Here is a 22,215-nt window from a genome sequence, read left to right as displayed (position 1 = left end):
TAATCTATGGGCTTTACAAAACATGACATTTTATTCCCACATCTGAAATATCTGAATGCTTGCTGCCATTGATCTTTTGAAGTATAGCGCCCCTCATTTTAAAAGTATCACAGAGCCTTTGACAGACCACTTAAATAAATTCATTCATTCATTCATTCATTTTATAACCCACTTATTCATTTGATTCTGAAAGACCCTAAACTAACATGGCTGCATCAAGTGCAAGGCAAGAAACAGCCCCGAATCGAATGCTAGTCCAACACAAGGACCACATACTCACAGAATTACACTCACACAAGTCAAATTGAGAGTCACAGATTAACCTGGTATGGCACCAAATAAAAACAGTTTGAAACTTGTTAAATCCCATCTATATATTGTGGCAGATGGCCGGGACACATGCCCTACCGGGACGCCCCTTTGACACTGAATCCGGAGGAGCAGACATGGGCTGCACACTATATCCCCTGGAACGCTTGATGGCTGACCCCTGGGGTTGCATCGGGCCACAATCATGGAACAGCGGAGCTCAGTTCTGTTGGGCTCTGTGGCCACCACCAGGGGGAGCTGCACGGCTTCCTGAGATGTCCCGGAAGTACAGCCTAAATTAGGTCAATCATCACCTGGAGCACTTCCGAGGGTGCTATAAGAGGAGCCTGCAGCCACTTCTCTAGGTGCCAGAGTCGAGAGGAGGAGTTCGACAAAGCTGACTGGGAGGAGTGGAGGAAGAAGAAGAAGAGTGTGTTTTTGGGTGGTTTTCTATTGGTGTATTTTAGGGACTGTATTGTGTCTGTGGGTATGTGGAAGGCGTAGCCCACAGACGAAGAAAATAAATCTTTTTGTTAATTTTTACGTGCCTCTGGTGTCAGTCTGTGTTGGGTTGGCGCCAACTAAGTGCTTCTGCCACAATTTATATATATAAATCGAATGTCTGTCTGTCTGTACGTCTGTCCGCTTTTCACAAGAGAACTACTTAATGGATTTAGATCGTTTTTTATCTATAATTTGCTGAAACATTCCGGTTGATTTTTTGACTTCTCTCATTACACTAAGAATCATAGTTCGCTTTCAGCAGCAATTTATTTATGCAGGCCGAGGGGAGGGGGAAGCAGGCGGGGCCCTCCTTACTCACGTGCCAGCCTCCGTTCGAGTCGCTCTACCTCTCGCCACATGCTGGAGCGTACCTTGCCTCCGCTTAGCAGGCCATACCTGTTTGTTCAACAGACATTATCATCTACAGATTTTTAAGGAGTAACATTTGACGTTTTTGAGAGAGAGATCAGAGCTCCATGTGTTTTATAGGGTAGCTGCTGATTGCCAGAGATATCATGGCCACGTGCTCTTCCCCTCACGTGGGGGACGCTCTCCCGTCAGAGCTAAACATGATCAGATATAGTGCCAGCCTTTGACGTTGGAGTGTGGACCTACTGCTTGGCCATATTTTATTATTGATTTTTAAAGTTTGTCCTGTTTCACTACTATGTGGGTGGAGCCATGGGGGGACAGCTAGTCTTTATATATAATATGTTACCATGGCTGTCTGTTTGTCTGTCCAGGATTTTAAATCACCTGCAGCTCCCAAACTATTGACCTAAATTCGGTACACATATACTACGTGACATCTACTATTTGCTTTCAGGGTGATGATCGACCTCCAAGTTTATTCCTCTTTTTATTTTTATTTAATTTTATTGTAGAATCAGCTCTTGGCTGCGGCCAGCAGGGCAGCTGTGCGGCACATGCGTACAGGCCCCGTTCTCATCCCTATCATCTTCGCCTTCACTTCCCCTACCTCTTCATATCTTAAATCATTCTTGAGGCAGATTGAACACTTAAGTCACATCTTAAGTGAAAAATTAAAGAAAACATACTAAATAATTGCAACACAAACACTGACTTAATCAGTTTTAATGCAAAAACATGCCGATGAAAGAAGAGAAGAAGCGGGCCGCTAGGGTAGAGAAAGACGAGCTGCTCAGGAAGCAGCAAGCGCATCAACCTCTGAGCAGACGAATGCTAAACGTACAGAGAAAGAGGATGAAAACTTTAGTCACAACTGTCCAGATATTAAACAGTAAACCAAACCTGAACCCATCACAGAATCACATTCCTTAGATTGAGTGAGGAGCAGAATTCTGACAAAGCGGTTATGGCTGATACCCCATGGTTGTAAAGTTCTGCCCAGAGTTTGTACATGTTGCTTGTGTCCTGTTGACCCATCCATCCATCCATTTTCCAACCCGCTGAATCCGAACACAGGGTCACGGGGGTCTGCTGGAGCCAATCCCAGCCAACACAGGGCACAAGGCAGGAACCAATCCCCGGCAGGGTGCCAACCCACCGCAGTGTCCTGTTGACCTTCTTCAATTTTGCTACCACATTCTAAAGATGGCTTAGCTGACAAATCTTGTATGAGTGAGCAACCCAAAAATGGACTGGCATTTTTTCCATGGCTGGATCCCAGTTGCTGAGACTGGCTCCAGCCTCTCAGGACCCTGAAATGGATTGATGGACAAACTGCCAGCACATTTCTTAGGTTCATGATGGCCTGCATTATTAAAGACAGATATGCAGAGCTCACACTCAAGCTGTGCCTCCATAGTAACGGGACTTATTAAAAAATATAATGTCTATCAACATTTTGAAACCTGGAAAGACCCGACTCCTTTCCTTCTGTCCTCCTGCTTTTACCATTTGCTTCAGGCTATTGAGTGAAAACTGTATTTTTTAGTAGAGTACAGAGTCTGATGCTCTTCTTTTAACTTTATTTTATTTATTTATTTTTTTCTTTTACTTACTTTGTAGCTCAGGGGAAAATCTTTAAATAACTCACTTATGTAAGTTCACAGTCAAGTGTGAAATTCAAAAATTACTTTTTTGCTGCATGAAAGCCCAAAAAATAACTTGCATTTGTTTTTACATCATTTCATTTTTATTTTTAAATGCCATATAAAGAGCACAGAAGGGGCAATGCACTTGAGGGGCTACCTGTGGGTGCCAATTTTAGCCACCTTGGTCATCCCATAAATATAATATAAAATCTTTTGCACTGCATTGAATAATACAACTAAAAGCATAAAAGGTGGAAATGAGGGACATACTAAAATAAAACAGGAGGTATGAGAACCAACAGCTGACAGCTGACCGGGGTGGAAGACGGGACTGCAATCACTTCAGCGATTTCGATTGAATGGATAAGTATGGTAGGGATGATAGTGGTGAGTTGCTGTTCCACAAATGAGCCAACACTGCACATATCATTTGTGACAGACACAATGGATGGACTGGCATCTTGACTCGGATGAAGACTATAGTTTCTTACCCGGCCGAGTGGCCATTATGAAAGGATAACTTGGATAGACAGTGGGAGAAATAAGTATTTGATCCCCTGCTGAATTTGTAAGTTTGCTCACTTACAAAGAAATGAAGAGTCTCTAATTTGTATGGTAGTTTCATTTTAATGGAGAGAGACAGAATTTCAACCAAAAATCTAGAAAAAACACATTACATAAAAGTTATAAATTGATTTTCATGTCATTGAGAGAAATAAGCATTTGTTCCCTCTACAACCCTGCCAGAATTCTGGCCCCCACAGATTGGCTGATTACAATCAATCAATCAATCAATCAATCAATCAATGTGAATTTCCCATTGGGATTAATAAAGTATCTATCTATCTATCTATCTATCTATCTATCTATCTATCTATCTATCTATCTATCTATCTATCTATCTATCTATCAATCAATCAATCAATCAATAACATATACTCCCGATCTCAACTCGTTATGTGTATAAAGCACACCTGTCCACAGAACCAATTTCTTCCATTTCAGCCTCTCCACCACCATGGGCAAGAACAAAGACCTGTCAAAGAATGTCAGGGACAAGATTATAGACTTGCACAAGGCTGGAATGGGCTATAAGACCACCAGCAAGAAGCTTGGTGAGAAGGTGACAACTGTTGGTGCGATTATTTGGAAATGGGAGAAATATAAAATGGAACTTCATTCAAGATCTTGCCTCATGGGTTAAGGATAATCATGAGGAAGCAGTTCGGACCACCACAGTCACCAAGAACACCATTGGTAACACACTATGCTGTAATGGATTGACATCTTGCAGCACCCGTAAGGTCCTCCTGCTCAACAAGGCACACGTACAGGCCCGGATGTTCACTGGCAAACTTAAGACACAAAGCCAGTCTGTAGAAGCAAGAATTCTGGCTGGATTACAGGGGATCAAATCCTTATTTTTCTCAATGACATGCAAATTAATTTATAATGTATATGTAATGTGTTTTTTCTAGACTGTTGGTTGATACTCTATCATTCTCCATTAAAATTAATTCCAGCCTTGCGCAGGTCTATAATCTTGTCCATGACGTTCTTTGACAGCTCTTTGGTGTTGCCCATGGTGGTGGAGAGGCTGGAATGGAAGAAATTGGTTCTGTGGACAGGTGTGCTTTATATACATAACGAGTTGGGATCAGGAGTGTCTGTTATTGATTGATTGATTGATTGATTGATTGATTGATTGATTGATTGATTGATTGATTGATTGATTGATTGTGGAACACAGCCAATCTGTGCGAGTCAGAATTCTGGCTGGGTTATAGGGGATCAAATCCTTATTTCTCTCAATGACATGCAAATCAATTTATAACTTTTATATAATGTGTATTTTCTGGACTTTTGGTTGATACTCTATCTCTCTCCATTAAAATAAAACTACCATACAAATTAGAAAGTGTTCATTTCTTTGTAAGTGAGCAAACTTACAAACTCAGTAGGTGATCAAATATTTATTTCCCCCACTGAATGTGCACCCAGACCGGGATGGTTCCTGTTCCCTTATCCAGTCAAGGAGAAGAAATAATGGATGGACTGGGGGAAGTTGCCTGCCAAGAACAGTTCATCCCGCATTATGATAAATGTCAGTGCTCCTCTGGCATGGCCCCAGTTTGGATACCTGTAGTCTTGGCGTTTTTTCAGTGAAGTTTGTACATGTTACCTGTATCCTGATAAGTTTCTTCAATTTACTACCGATGTTCTGCCACATTCTAGAAATGGGTTTACTGACCAATTTAAATTAGCTCTGTACGTGTGAGCATGCCCAATAATTGACTGGCATCTCAAGCATGGTTGGTTCCCATCTTGCAAGCTATGCTGCTGACATTGGCACCAGCTCGCCATAAGCCTGAATTGGATCAGTGGGTTATAAAGAGAATGGACTACACGTATTGCATGTACTGTATCATTTGTGGTAGACCTATTGGATGGACTGGCTTTTCAAATGGAATGAATTGTGGGACTTATAGTTCAAGAGTACAAGGCTATCTTAATGTATGAGCAAGGGCACAATGGGCACTGACCAATGGCCCCAGGGGCATATGAACCTACAGTGTTTCTGATGCCTATGTATGTTTCTGTTTTGCTGTCAAAACAGGGGCCCCAGTGCACTACTTTGCCCGGAGGCCTATGGATGCTGTTAAGATGGCACTGTGACAGGAGGTCAACCTGAGTGCTGTCAGAGGGGACAGCCAGACTTCAAAATGCTTCCTGGCTGCAATGTTGTGGCACCAAATGTACTTCCAGGGCCCTGCATAAAATGAGCCAACTCACCTCACTCAGAGAGTGGTAGTCGGAGTTGGCAGGAGGTGGACCAGGCTTGCTTAAGATGGGTGGAGGAGGAGACAAGGACTTGGAATTGCAATTGTGTTGATTTTGGACTTATGATTTGGGGCACCTGCCGAAATGTGGTGGAGTTGAGTTTACGGAGAATTGTAGCAGGAAGTGCTTTGAATCGCATCATTAATGGGGTGGTATATAAACCAGCACTGCACCATTCTCATTGTCCACATTTTTAGAAACTTTGAGTACTACTAATCCCGCACATGTATTTTTGGCAATAAACCAGCTCTTCTTTTTGACTTTTGATGTTTATTTTTGGTTCTCCTTGATTTTGAGAGCACTTGATTTCTTGGTTTAGACCATTACCTGGTTTTGACTTTTTCATTTCTTGGTCGTATGCTGCCTTTCTTTCTAGACATCTTTAAGAGGTGATATAACACCAACCCACACCTTCACACCAAACTCCACGCTCAGAAAGCCCCTTTAAACCCCAGCCCATGCTTACTCTTGAGGTTATCACTTGTAGACCAGGAGATCTCGCAAGAGAGATTAGGTCTGCACTCCATGTACTGTCTCCTACGCTCTCTGCAATCCCCACAGGACCTTCTAATAAATACCTAGCTGACCTGAATGTATAGAACATGTTGTCACAAACACATGCCTAGGGCACAATTTTAGGGCCTGTCAATTTATAATTCCACCTTGGGCCACAGATTGGCGCTGACTTATTCTCCTTTCCTTCCCTCTGCAGAATGAGAAACCAAAAAAAAATCAAAGGCACATAAGTTCTGGGGCCCCTGGACCCGACCCATCCACCTCACCACCTTCATAAACAGCACCACCGCCATCTTCCTCCAGTTTAATTATATACTCGCGTCTGGGAAGACATTTTGTGAACACATGTTAATTTATGTTTATCATCTTTTGATTGACAGTATATGGAGTTTGTTTGCCTGAGGATACCCCAAACCATTATTTATGTTCGTATTTCTTTTTACAATGTATGTACTATATATATAGATAGAGTAGGCAGATGAGTGAGAAGGTGGCAAAATAGTTGGGGCGGCAACCTGTTTATTCAGGAAAAAAAAAAACAAAAATGAACATAACTGGTGCATGATGGTACTATCAAGACAATGCAGGCAGTTACATTTAATCACCTTTTAGCAGCTTTCTGTTCTGTCTCCAGGTCTGGAGTCATCCCTGACACTCGGGCTCTCAGGTCCAAATGAGACGCCACCTTTCGGGTACAACTTCCAGAAGGGGCAGGGCTTCTCCAGCTCCGTTGTCCTCAAGAGGCAGTTTCTCAGTGCTTTGAGGGGAAAAGCATACAAGACTGTTAGTGTCATTCTAGGGTGGTACTACATACCTTAGGTGAGTCTGGAAGACAACCCTCTGGTGCACACGTGTGACAATATATACACACTAGTCATCCTACCTGTCAAAGAAGGTCATAGAATATTTAAAAATATTTTTATCTATGTGTACCTTCAGTGCCTTCCTCTACATTTGTATGTGTCTGAACCTCTCTTCACCGGCGCTCCCTCTTCTGGAACATGTTCTTGTAACGCCTTCTTCTCAAGCTCGCTCATTATTTTCAAGGCATCTTTCTTGCCGTCTGACCACTTTTATACTTCCATCATTGAAGGCGACTCTTTCAGCAGGCTTCATCTGCCTTTACGTCTCCTTGTGTGTCTCAAACTGATCATTCCCACCAAAGACCAACTGACCAATCAGATGGCTCTGAGGGACAGGGCACACATATACACAGACTTTAGTGTTTTATTATACAGTATATTAGATACTGTATATAAATCATTAGATATTTCTTTGTATATACTCATGCTGTTTCTCTGTTTCAGTCATGCCTGCTGTTTGCCCTCAGTGTGTTCCATCTAACAATACAGCTGTTAGTTGCCAGTAGTGCCTCTTTAGTGTTTTGTGATTTAATGTCTTATTTTGACTAATTTATATTCATGTATTGTGTTTCTGGCTGGTACTGTTTATGTTTTAGGACTCATAATGTATGAACTTTCATACATCTTTGGATTCTAATGTTGTCTTGGGCTTTTTGAGTCACTTTTTTCCCTGCTGTGTAACAAAAACAACAACAACAACATTTATTTCTATAGCACATTTTCATACAAAAGATGTAGCTCAAAGTGCTTTACAGGATGAAGAAAGAGAAAAAAAAACAAACAAAAAAAATATACAAATAAAACTAGCAAAAAAAAAACTTCAGATGGCTGGAGAAAAAAAAAAAAATCTGCAGGGGTTCCGAGGCCACGAGACCACCTAGCCCACTGTAGGCATTCAACCTAACATAAATGATCTCAATCAGTCCTCATGGTGTTCAGGCTTCATATGGAAGAACTTGATGATGTTGGTCGTGTGGACCTCTGGCCTTCAGTCCATCAACGTAGGGACAGCACGGTGCTTTGATCGGGTTGTGGTGGTGCATTTCGAGAAAAAGGCCAGCAGAGAAAGTAGGAGTTAGTACGGATGAATAATAATGATAATTAATTGAATATACAGAGCACCAGGATTAAACTGAAATGATGCTATGAGAAAGACATGTTAAAGGAATAAGTTTTTAGCAGTTTTTTAAAGTGCTCCTCTGTATTAGCCTGGCACATTTCTATCGGTAAGCTATTCCAGATTTTAGGTGCATAACAGCAGAAGGCCGCCTCACCACTTCTTTTAAAGTTTAGCTCTTGGAATAATAAGCAGACACTCATTTCAAGATCTAAGGTTACAATTTGGAGTGTAAGGTGAAAGGCATTCCAAGCTATAGGATGGAGTGAGATTATTTAAGGCTTTGTAAACCATAAGCAGTATTTAAACTCTATTCTAAATGACACAGGTAACCAATGCAGTGACGTCAGAACTGGAGAGATGTGCTCGGATTTTCTTTTCCTAGTTAAGATTCTGGCAGCTGCATTCTGCACTCGTTGCAATCGATTTATGTCTTTTTTGGGTCGTCCTGAGAGGAGTGTGTTACAGTAATCTAGCCGACAGAAAATAAAAGCGTGAACTAATTTCTAAGCATCTTGCAAAGTTATAAGAGATCTAATTTTTGCTATATTCCTTAAGTGAAAAAATGCTGTCCTAGTGATCTGATGAATGTGTGATTTAAAATTCAGGTCAGAGTCAATAATTACCCCAAAATTCTTTACCTCTATCTTGACTTTTAATCCTAATGGATCAAGTTTATTTCTAATGGTGTAAGACCATTCTGGTATGGACCCACCTTGCATTTCATCGTCACTCCTATCATTTTGCTGCCAGGAGTTATTGTTGACCAAAGGGTCATAAAAGTTATTATTAATTGGTTTCCCTGTGGTGGGCTGGCGCCCTGCCCGGGGTTTGTTTCCTGCCTTGCGCCCTGTGTTGGCTGGGATTGGCTCCAACAGACCCCCGTGACCCTGTAGTTAGGATATAGTGGGTTGGATAATGGATGGATGGATGGTTTCCATTTTATACTTATCTTCTGAAATGCAGGTATCCCCCAATTTCATCTCATCATCTGTTTATTACTATCTGCTCTGTGTCGTTATCGAAGAGTCAAGATTAAAGATAGCAACATGCATTGTCCATCAGTCCATTCCACTTTAGGCTTGCTTATCCAATTGTGGGTTGTAAGGAGCCGAAGTCTGGCCATGATACCAGCTAGACATGTTAAAATAATAAAAATGGAACTTATAGAGAGTGCAAAGAGACAAACAGTATGGAGTCCTTCATCGAGTTATGGAACTGTTGCTGCCATGAATGGTAATACTACTTTTTAAATCTACTTACCTAAACGATCCCTATTTTTCGGCTGCTTCTTTATAAATTTCACTTAATTGTACTTTGAATATTTGGCAGCAGCACTACAGTTGTTTGCTAAGGAAACTTTTCATGTACAAGACGACAAGGTGAGGGCAGTTTGTCTTTTGTTTATTGCTCCTGCGAAGAGGCTAATCTTTGACTTATCATTAAGCAATTAAATTCAGATGAATTACTTAATTATCACCTCGGTACAGCTGAAAAGGTCAGAAATGATCGGAATGTAAAATCAGAAGTGGGGACACCACAGGCCTGCAAAGTGAGCAGTCAAAGCAGCAGTCCTCCACCTCCTGGTGCAGTAATGGCCTTTTAGATAGAGCAAACGGCCAAAAATGTACCGCAGCTTGGGCCCACTTGTGCAGAAAGGCTGGCATTGATTTTAAAAGTGATTTTAAAAAATGTGTCGTATGAAATAAATGCTGTAAGGTTCGTTGGGTTTGGCCCTAACCCCCAAAATACACATTGATATTACAAAGCATAAAATAACATACAGAGTTATAACTCACCATTCTCAAATCTGCTTTGTTCAGTTCGGGGGCATGGGGGCCACCCAACCAGCATGTCTTTTGTCCTAATTTGAATAACAGGATGGATAGACAGAAGTGGGGGGCACACTGGAAAGAAAGAACAGACAAATAACCAAAACCTTGTCATTGATGGACAGACATAAATAGTTTTGACATTGACACAGAGAAGCTGGTCAGAAGTGGGACCCACATTTTAATTTAATTTAATTTTAATAACAACATCATCGATTGTATTGATTATTAGTAACAGTGCACTGCTCAATAACGTGCAGTGAATACACTTGACTTGAGCATTCCTAGTTTTCATTCTCTTTCTTTGTACGTTTACCATTCATTTGCTCAGAGGTTGATGCTCTTGCTGGTTCCTGAGTAGCTCCTCTTTTCTACACCCTAGCGGCCAGCTTCTTCTCTTCTTCCATCGGCATCTTTTCTCGTTAAAACTGATTAAGTCAGTGTTTGTGTTACAATTACTTAGTACGTCTTCTTTAATTTTTCACTTAAGCTGGCACTTAAGTCTTCAATCTGCCTAAGAATGATTTAAGATATGAAGAGGTAAGGGAAGTGATGGCGAAGGGGGTAGGGATGAGAATGGCGCCCATACGCATGCACCAAACAGGCCGCTCTGCTGGCCGCTGCCAAGAGTTGATTCTACAATAAAATAAAATAAAAAGAGGAATAACCTTGGAGGTCAATCATCACCCCGAAAGCGGATAGCAGACGCCACGTAGTATATGTGTACCAAATTTCAGGTCAGTAGGTGAAACGGTTTGCAAGCTACAGGAGATTTAAAATCCTGGACAGACAAACAGACAGCCACGGTAGCATATTATATATAAAGATTTTAGGGCAGAGGGCGGCACGGTGGCGCAGTGGGTAGCACTGCTGCCTCGCAGTTGGGAGATCTGGGGACCCGGGTTCGGTTCCCGGGTCCTCCCTGCGTGGAGTTTGCATGTTCTCCCCGTGTCTGCGTGGGTTTCCTCCGGGCGCTCCGGTTTCCTCCCACAGTCCAAAGACATGCAGGTTAGGTGGATTGGCGATACTAAATTGGCCCTAGTGTGTGCTTGGTGTGTGGGTGTGTTTGTGTGTGTCCTGCGGTGGGTTGGCACCCTGCCCAGGATTGGTTCCTGCCTTGTGCCCTGTGTTGGCTGGGATTGGCTCCAGCAGACCCCCGTGACCCTGTGTTCGGATTCAGCGGGTTGGAAAATGGATGGATGGATGGATGGATTTTAGGGCAAGTTCAAAAGATAGGAGAAATTTCACATAGAATAAGAGACTCATTGACTGTACTTAACAGAACAGCTTCACATCCAGAGTAAAACAGCATCCCAAGACAGGAGATCTCTTCTGCTGATTTATAGTTTGTACACATGGAGGAGTGCAAGCAAGAACATTTACTGGAAATGTGTCTAACAAAAGACAATGGTGAAGCTTTTTCACTTAATTTTTCACTTAAACTGGCACTTAAGTGTTCAATCTGCCTAAAGAATGTTTAAAGATATGAAGAGGTAGGGGAAGTGACAGCAAAGGTGGTAAGGAATGAGAGCGGCGCCCATATGCATGCACCACATGGCCGCTCTGCTGCCCACTGCCGAGAGTTGACTCTACAATAAAATAAAATAAAAATAAAAAGAGTAATAGAAACCATCACCCTGAAAGTGGATAACAGATGTCACGTAATATATGTGTACCAAATGTCAGGTCAATAGTTCAAACGGTGTGCGAGCTACAGGAGATTTAATATCCTGGACAGACAAACGGACAGCTACAGTAGCGTATTATAGAAGAAGGCGCCAAGTGTCTCCATCCCATATTCCTGACGGGATCTGTTTAGGGTCGAGCTGATCCAGAAATGCAGAGTGCTGTATTGTATTCCACGAATTTAAAATAGGGCTGTGGTGCATCTTACTACATGTACTTTAACATTACTCCTAGGCAATTAGTAAAATTTATCCAGCAGTTTGAACAAAATGATGTATTTTGACAGGCTTTCTTTTCATTCTCATGTATAATGTGCTTGTTGTTACAATTAGAAAGACTTTTGCTTGAAACAATCTCTCTTTGTTTTACTCTACCAGTCATTGAAGGCAATGATTCCAAATGGTGAGTGGGTAGGAGAAGAGCGAATTAGAGCCGAAGACCTCCCTTGCAGAAAACCTCATTGATAAATTGCTTATGTGGCTTTAGGTGGGCACTTTTTAAAGTTAAATTGAAAGACATAAATGCAAGTAAAGGTTCTGCAAGATAAGATTGAATGACACATTAATATTTCTCCCATAGAGGGAGTTATGCCAGTTTTCTCCCTTATTATAAAGCTTTGCAGTTGTAATGTTGCTGAGTGTTAGAATGAGTACTGTGATGGACTGGTGTGCCACTCAGGGTGGGCATATACAGTATACAGCGCCTTTTCATATTTTGTTATGGTGCAGCCTTCTGCTAAAATCATTTTAATTCATTTTTTCCTTTCATCAAATAAATCTCAATATTCCAGAATGACAAGGAAAAACAGGATTTTAAAAATATTTGCAAATCTTTTAAAAATAATAAAAAAAATGAAATATCACATTGACAACAGAGTTCAGAGCCTTTCCTATATCACCCAAAATTTGGCTCAGATGAATCCCATTCCATTGATCATCGCTGAGATGTTTACCATCAGTTTAATGGAGAGGACCTGATTAAGAAAGGCACACACCTGTCTACCGGAGGTCCCAAAGTGGATAGCGTATATCAGAGCAAAAATATTGCCATAATAATCTGCAATCTTGGATAATTAATAAATGCATGTGCTGACAGTTGCTCATATATTCTGGGTATAATTATCATGGAAAATCTCAACACATTTATTCAGAATGGCAGCGCCCATGAAAAAACAAAGACAAGGTTATCGGAAGACACTAAAAGGTTTCAACATTTTAAAAATATCTTTAACCAAAATACAATTTTAGGCTCCAAAACTCCAAAACAGATGCATATGTTATTAGTTTTCATTCATGAGAACCCACAAAAAAATTGAAGAAAAAAAATACTGCAGATCATGAAGTAAAGTTTATAGTCTGTTAGCTGATTTAGTCCATTGAGAGATGAGATGTTAGGAGCACATGCTGATACAGTGCATTGCCGCACCCACCACATGACAAACCAACTCAGGATCCCAGATTAGGATCATTTTAGATTAGATTAGTGCAGCCATGCAACAGGTGACACCTCAGCACCACACTAGTTTAGATGGAATGGAACACTGGGAGGTTTTTTATGGTGGCTGGAGTGCCAATTCTGCCACCAACCCCCGTTTTTTCCCTGCAAATTGGAAGGCCTACATGCAGGGCTGGGTGCAGATTAACGTCATACACAGATCGGAGTAACTGCAGGTTAAGGGCCTTGCTCAAGGGCCCAACGGAGTCACTTTTGGTGTTTTTACAGAATTCAAACCGGCAACCTTCCAATTGCCAGGGCAGATCCCTAGCCTCTGAGCCACCACTCCACCACAGTCCATTGACTGCCTGAAATTGAATAAGTTGAACAATCCAGGAACAATCCTAGTCTTGTTTCTATATCATCTGTTCCCTAAAAGCAATTCATACAGAATTATGGATGGTAGCGATAAGATCAGAATAGCTGAAAGAATGAAGAATCATTACTGACCAATCAATTATGGCAAAAGGAAAACTTCCTTGGTTGATGACAGATGATGGTTTATAGAACTTTGATTTGGTGTTTCAGAGATTGCGTGATCATTTATAATTAATTGGCTGAAATGATTTGTCCAATGACAGCCCGTATTGCACACGGGCTGTCATTGCACACAGGTTGTCCAATGACAGCCCATGTGCAATATGATTGGTAGAAAGCATCGTTATATAAAAAGAGCATTCTTAGTGAGATAAACGTATATCAGATGGATGTCATGTTATGGGGGGAACAAGAACCTATGGCTGTGATATCAATGGGGGAACTCATTGAGTTTGTTAATTGAATTTGATTAATTGAGAGACCGATAGCAAGGTGATTTTATTAGTATCAGGGAAGGCAATTTGTCACTAGTGTCGAAGAAGGCTGGGCGTCAGACCCGGCCGGGACGCCTGGAAGGACCAGGTGGTGGCAGATTTGTCCTCCGGGCCACGAGGGGGCAACCGCCCTGGAGCAGAAGAGGGCCACAGAAGGGGAGCAGGGTGGCTTAAGTCCTTGGAAGCCCGTATCCACCGCCAGGGGGTGCCCCGAGCCTCATGGAGCCCGGGGCTTATTTACTTCCGCCACGCCAATGGACGTTGATCCTTCCAGGGTCACCCGGAGTGCTTCCGGGTGCTCCCCTGATGCTTCCACCACAACAGGACATGACGTCAGGTAGAGCACCTGGAGCTCATCCAGGTGAGGATAAGAGGGGCCGCTTCCCTCCAATCAATGAGCTGGAGTCGGGAGCAGGAGCAGGACGAAGCTCCTGGGGAAAGAGAAGGAGGCCCAGGGACAGTGAGAGAAAGGCCCAGGAGAAAGGTGACTGGGGCTAGTGGCACAGTGTGTTGTGCGGGACAGTGTTGCGTTGGAGAAAAGAGCAGAAAATAAAGCATGTCGTTTATAAAGATGCAGTGTCTGTCTGATGGTGAATGGGCAAATGTCACACTAGATAGCATCAGTTCAAACCCAAATGACTGGGGAGAGCCAAACAAATGTACTGCTGGCATCTTCGGTTCCCCAATATTTTATTTCCATACCAGGATGCAGGACTAGGAGAATGGTAATGCACGAGAGTCATGCCGTCGATATACAGTATATATGGTTAACTAGAGGTCATTCAAAAAAGGTGCGTGTCCTAAAAAGAGAGAATCCCATATATGAAAGGAAGGAAGGAGAAGAGCTGAGCGGCGAGCGGACGCTGTCATTTGCATTGAGCTCTGTCATTTGTCACTTCTATCGCACATCTGGGTTCTCACAATTGGCCCAAATGTGACGGCGATTGACAAATGACACGCTTTTTAATTTCCTCAGAAAATGATTACTGCATTTTTGTGCTTGACTCGCATGCTGTAAAAGCTGTCAATAGAGAATAACGGTGCCAACCTGGCATCAGTTCAAGGCAGCTAGCAGTCTGCAGAGTGCTCAGATCGGGAGTTGAAAGACAGGGACGGGAGATGTCTGCGGCCTAAAGTGAGGCCTGCTTTTCGCTCAAAAGGTCACCAATGATTGGCAAATCCTGATGGGACAGTGCTGTAGTGGCCTGTTAGAGGCTCACTGTTGACCCTTCACTTGTTCTCAGCCATGACACCACTGTTTGTCCAGTGGTTACCCTTGACCTGCTCTACTCAGAAGTGATTCCTGTGTTTTTTTCAGTGATTTATATCTGAGATAGGCATCAACTTCCCAATGGCCCTTCTTAGGGTAAAGTCAAGTCATGTCATTTTCTAACTGGCTTAATCCAGACCAGGGACATGGGTAGGGCTGCCTATCCCAGGTAGCATAGAGCACAAGGCAGAAACCAACCCTGGACTGGGCGTCAGTCCATCGCATGGTAAACACACACACACACTCAGCCATGCATCAGACACACAGCAGGGCCAATTTAGTGTCAATAAAATCACCTAAAGTGCAAGTCTTCATAAAGTGGAAGAAAACTGGAGCACCTAAAGGAAACCCACATAGACACGTGGAGGAACACAGGGAGGACTCCGGTCTCCTTACTGCAAGGCAGCAGCACTACCACCATGCCACCATAAGAGTAAAGTAGACTTAGAAGACGAATTGATGGATTGTATCTGCTCTGCCGTGACCTTGTATGAGTCCACTGTTCATGTTTCATGTGTTTTACACACAAGACACTGTTGACTCAAGTCCTCATACTATTGAACTCATTTATCATTTAGAGGTGACTCATAATATATTCTTTTTGCAGTGACACTTCACTGAATGCTTTGATTTGTCTATTGGGAGCTGTTCATATGCTGTGAAGTTCTACTTGGCTAAACCCTTCTGTTTGTCCACACTAGTGGCAGTCGACATTTTCAAAACAACAGTGATGCTTCTTTGCACTGGTAAATTTTTCACTTGATCTGCTCAGCATATTTCATGATGACATCTGCCCTTCCTTTCAGTTTCTTCAATTTTTCTTCTTTTCAGTTAATTGTATGTGAGTTACTTATAGTAGATCTCAAGCAGCATTCTTCTTGATCAGACAGCAATTCATTACTCAGTTTGTTTTATTTAGATAGATAGATAGATAGATAGATAGATAGATAGATAGATAGATAGATAGATAGATAGATAGATAGATAGATAGATAGATAGATAGATAGATAGATAGATAGATAGATAGATAGATAGATAGATAGATAGATAGATAGATAGATAGATAGATAGATAGATAGATAGATAGATAGATAGATAGATAGATAGATACTTTATTATTTTACATATGTTCAGGCTACAGTCCTCTTTTAAAAGTACTAGCCCTTTTTTAAATATCAAAAAGAATTATGGAAAAGAGGTTAAATATATTGTAAAAGAAACCACATGACAAAGATAGATTTTGGGGCACCCTGTATAATGTACAGCAAAAATGCTAACGAAAGCTTGTGTATAATACAAAAATGAGTTGTCCTGACCTGACTTCTGTCTTCGATAGACCTGTTAAGATAGTGGCTCTTCCACACTGAAGTCATGCTGGGAGGAAGAGGTGGGTCCAGGCAGACAAACTCTGGAGGTGATGTCACATGGGTTGCTGTCAATCATCCTTTCTGCAGAAATGGAAGAAGAGAAGTCGTTAGTAGACAGTGCCACCCCCTGTCTTAGGACAGAATTACCGACACCCAAGCCTTCACGCTGCTTCCCATGCGCATGCACGTGACAGTTTTTAACCTAATAAAAGTAAAGAGTGAGTTGCACAAAGTTTGGAATTGCAAGAAATGAGGACATGGAGTAGATAATTCTCTTTAATGATGATCATTTATTTAATATAAATCACCACAATGGACACTGTACTTTGAGATTAGTAAAATGTTATGGATTGAAATGTATGAAATTAACTATATAGATAGATAGATAGATAGATAGATAGATAGATAGATAGATAGATAGATAGATAGATAGATAGATAGATAGATAGATAGATAGATAGATAGATAGATAGATAGATAGATAGATAGATAGATAGATAGATAGATAGATAGATAGATAGATAGATAGATAGATAGATAGATAGATCTGTGTAGAGTGTAAGGTTCCTTTCACCCGCTCTTCACCCGCTCTTCACCTTCCTCCTGTACGACTCTTGTTACAGCCTTGTTCTTAATTGTTCTCTTGTGCCCTCTTTAAATATTCAGCAAACGCTGAAGCTGACTTTGGTGATACAAATGAGGAGCATGTGCAGAGAGAGCTGATATTCCATTAGAAGCAGAGCAGTCTTGCTGAATGGCAGCACAACTGTTTGGCTCTGTTGAGGGACTTCAGGTGTCAGCTTGACTCAGAGAATGGTCTTGTTCATTCGCCAGGACAGCTGTGATGTTTCCAGGATTTCTGGGCGTGTTAATTCAGTGAATGAATAGTGCCAGCCTGGAGGATGAATTTGGATGGGGCCCTGGGGTCCAGAATGCTGACTGCCATGCTTAAACATTCTGGATGATTTGATGATTTTCTAGGTAGCCCAAAGTTGTTTGTCAAATTGAAAAGCTCTTGGTCCCCAGGGTCTCAGTTAAAGCAATTGTTTTCAGATGAAGCACATAGACAGTCCACACTGGGGAAAATAAGACACATTTTCTGAAGAAACAAGTGGATGTGAGTAGTGTAGGAGGACTCCTTCATGCCCTTCTGCTTCCAAAAACTTCAACTCCAAAATATCAAAATGTGTCTCTCAACAAAAGAAAGGAAATATTTAGAAATCAAACAGTATTTATTCAAAGTAGAAAACAATGCCACAAAGGCTCACAAAGAAGCAATAAGGAGTTGTCAAAATTCTGACAACTCTGAAAAATGTTGGCAATTCTGAAAGAACAAGTCCTAATACTAATCCAGAATGGGAATTACAGAGAACTGAACAGAAAAAAGATCAAAAAGACAATACTTATGGAGACTGCAATGCAGCACACCTAATCTCTCTCAGCTCTGACCTACATAGTTAGAAGGAGGCCCTGCCTCCTGGGGTATCACCCACAAAACATGATGGTCATAGGCGAACATCCATTCACTCACAGAATCACAATAATTAAATAATGTATGAAAGAAAGATCATAGAAAATATTTTATGTGAAAGAAAACAGAAATAAAGAAGCAAGGGAATGTAACAAATAGCAACAAAAATGTTAAATATATAAGAAATAAGCCAATACACCTGACTCAACCAAAATCCTCTCAGTCCCGTGGTTTACTGCTTCCCCTTGTCACAAAACTGACCACATCAAGATGTGGCCTAAGTAACATATTTCATCTTTTACAAAACTGAGCCATAATCTACCAACCATATTTAATTCACTTTATCTTGTAAATCCTACTATAAAAATCCTTTAACTTCACAGAACCTGAGTTTTATGGGAGGAAAAGGAAGTGAAGTCATTCATCTTCCACCTTGAGACTCCCAGATCTGTGGATGTGTGTTACCAGCACTGCTTAAAGATTGAAGGGAACACTTAAATCACATGCCAGATCTTGATGAACAAACTGAGTAATACTGTGTAATTTGTAGAGATCGAAATGATGTAAAAACGGAGAATCCCCAACTCATTGAGGGCTGTATTCAACATCAAACTGAACACCAAAGTCAAACATTGAAACCACAGGCTGATCCAACTCACGTGAATTTCAGCACAGCAACTCATAATGTGACTCAGTAGCAAGCATGGCCCCCACATGCTTGTATGCATAACATCTGGGCATGCTCCTGATGATACAGTGGGTGGTATCCTGGGGGATCTCCTCCCAGACCTGGATCAGGGTATCAGTAAGGTCCTGGACAGCCTATGGCTCTTCTTGGTGGCATTGGATGCACTGATAAATAAAGTCGCAGAGATTCTCAGTTGGATTCAAGTCTGTGGAAACTGTGAGCCAGTCAATGTCATCGATGCCTTTGCCATTCAGGAACTGCCAACACACTCTGGCCACATGAGGCCAGGTATTGTCCTGCAGCAGGAGGATCCCAGGACCCACTTCATCAACATAAGGTCTGACAATGGCTCTGAGGGGTTCATCCCAGTACCTAACAGCAGTCAGGGTACTGTTGCTTAGCACATGGATATGCCTTCCCAGACCATCACTGACCCACCACCAAAATATTCATGCTGGATGATGTTTCAGGCTGCATGACCTTCACCATGGCATCTCCAGACTCTTTCACGTCAGTCATAAGTGCTCAGTGTGATTCTCCTCTCATCTTTTAAAGAGAGAGGAGCTATAATGGCAGAGCTGCCAATTATGAAATTCTCTGGGGAATGACAATTAAGCTGTGAAGTGATGAACTATGAGCACAGATCCCACTAGAGGATGTTGGGCCATCATGTCACCATCATGGAGTCAGTTTGGTCCAAAACATGCAAACCAGTAGCCAGCTGGAAGTCATTTTGTAGGACTCTGGCAGTGCTCCTTCTGCTACACTTTACACAATGAAGCAGATACCGGTCCTGCTGCTGAGTTGATGCCCTTCTATGGCCCTGTCCAGCTCTCTTCACGTAATGGCCTGTCTCATGGTATCTCCACCATGCTCTTGAGACTGTGTTGAGAGAAACAAAAAACCTTCTTGCGATGGCACGTACCATCCTGGAGGAGTTGATTTAACAGTGCAACCTGAATCGGCTGCAGGTACTGCTTCATGCTACCAGAAGTGACAAGGAAACTAGCAAAACACAAAACTTGAAAAGAATCAGTCAGGAAGGATAAGGAGAGAGCAATTGTATGTGGCCACCACCTGCAAAACCCTTCCCTTTTTGGTGTTTGTCATGTTGTTGCCTCTCCTGTTGTCATTCTCGTTTGCACCAAAGCAGGTGAAGTTGATTCACAATCGCTTATACTTCACAGGTGCCACATGAGAGGTTGGGCATCAAACTAAAAGAAGTGGGAGTTCAGGGTGATGTTTGTAGATGGGTGCAGAATTGGCTCAGTCACAGGAAGTAGAGGGTGATGGATGAATCAGAATTGGTTGATGTTAAGAGTGGTTTCCACAGGGGTCAGTGCTAGAGCTGCTGCTATTTTTAATATAAATAAATGATTTGGATAGGAATATAAGTAAGAATCTGGTTATGTTTGCAGATGATAGCAAGATAGGTGGATTAGCAGATAATTTGGAATCCGTTATATCATTACATAAGGACTTGGATAACATACAGGGTTGGGCAAATTTGTGGCAGATGAAATTTAATGTCAGTAAATGTAAAGTATTACACATAGGAAGTAAAAATGTGAGGTCTGAATATACAATGGGCATTTGGAAGATCGAGAGTACACCTTATGAGAAGGATTTAGGAGTCATAGTGGACTCTAAGCTATCGACTTCCAAACAGTGTTCAGAAGCCATTAAGAAGGCAAACAGAATGTTAGATTATATAGCGCCTTGATGTGTGGAATACAAGTCCAAGGAGGTTCTGTTGAGGCTTTTTAACACACTGGTGAGGCCTAATCTGGAGTATCGGGTGCAGTTTTGGTCTCCAGGCTACAAAAAAGGACATAGCAGCACTAGAAGATGTCCACAGAAGAGCGACTGGGCTGATTCCAGGGCTACAGGGGATGAATTATGAGGAAAGATTAAAAAAGATGAGCCTATACAGTTTAAGCAAAAGAAGATTAAGAGGAGACATGACAGAAGTGTTTAAAATTTTGAAGGGAATTAGTCCAGTGGATTGAGTTGTTATTTTAAAATGAGTTCATGAAGAACACGGGGACACAGTTCGAAACTTGTTAAGGGTAAATTTCACACAAACATTAGGAAGTTTTTCTTTACACAAAGAACAATAGACACTTGGATTAAGCAACCAAGTAGTGTGGTAGACAGTAAGACTTTAGGACTTTCAAAACTCGACTTGATGTTTTTTTGGAAGAATTAAATGAATAGAACTGGCGAGCTTTGTTGGGCTGAATGGCCTGTTCTCGTCTAGAGTGTTCTAACTGGACAGAATGACATCCCTGAAGTTTAACTGACTTGGTGTTAGGCTGCGGATTAAGTGTTCCCTTTATTTTTTTCAGCAGTGTGTATATATATATATATATATATAATACATTATATATATATATATATAATACATATATATATGTATTAGGACTGGGAAAGCTAACATGTTAATTTTTGAGATTAATGTGGCCAGTTTAACACGTTAAAAAATATTGTCGCATGCAGGGCAGGCAACGAGGCAATTGCCTCATACTGGTGTTCATTTTTTTGATTTATACTTATCTACATAGATTAAGGGGGTGGGAGGAAAGAGGGGAGGCAGAGGAAGCGGTGAGGGGCTATGGCGGTACTGGTGCAATGCTAGAGAAAAGTCATGAAGATAAAAGTTGGGCTCTTTTTATTTAACATTTCTGTAAGAAGATTGAATCAATGTCATACCACCTAAGTGCAAAATAAGTTATCTTTCAGTGCTACTAAAACCAAAATAAGTCTCTAGTACGTCTGTATTTAACTCATCGGTCTGTCAGCTAGCTTACAGTGCTGACTGCCCTAATATAATGACAAAATTGATTATCCCTACCCATGATTCAAGCTGGCAGTATTTTGCTTATTTACGCAAAGAATGCAATATAACCACCCAAGTAATGCATGATGTCTGATTTTAGGAGAGATAGCTGCTACAGAGAACTATTTGCTTTCCAGAACCAAAGATGTACAGCATTGTTTTTTGCAATCTTTTTTCAGTGGTGGCACACTTTTTGTAAACCAAAGAATCCCAAGGCACACCAGATTCTACCAACTACAAAAACATTAAATGTCATACATGTGATAAACTGTCCAATGGATCGGGACTACCAGAGATGTCATCAAAAAAATCAGTTTGGAGAATGGCGGTTGTAGACACAGCACTTAGTGAGCAGTCGTATCCCTACTGTCCCTTAGCTCTGCGAGAGTCACTGCCGAACACACACACCCAGGTAGATGGTCCCCTGACACGTTTCCTGGCTGGTATAGTGCACTCTAAATGCCATGTCTGCTGAACAACAATCACGGAGCTGCTTGTATGTCAGCTTCTCCAGGTAGTCCCATCACCCTTAGACAGGTCTCGACCACTTGAGGAGCATCTCTCTCTCTGGTCAGGACATAGGGGCAC

General features: G+C 41.6%; 1 protein-coding gene across 1 annotated transcript in view; it reads left to right on the top strand.

Moving 5' to 3' along the window:
* LOC114658250 (opioid-binding protein/cell adhesion molecule-like) overlaps positions 1–22,215 on the top strand; it is an 820,579-nt gene that overhangs the window by 46,274 nt on the left and 752,090 nt on the right. The window lies entirely within an intron of this gene.

This window comes from Erpetoichthys calabaricus, chromosome 9 (genome assembly GCF_900747795.2).
Source record: "Erpetoichthys calabaricus chromosome 9, fErpCal1.3, whole genome shotgun sequence".
In the NCBI taxonomy this organism is placed as follows: domain Eukaryota; kingdom Metazoa; phylum Chordata; class Cladistia; order Polypteriformes; family Polypteridae; genus Erpetoichthys; species Erpetoichthys calabaricus.
This window is presented reverse-complemented; position numbering and strand designations above follow the sequence as displayed.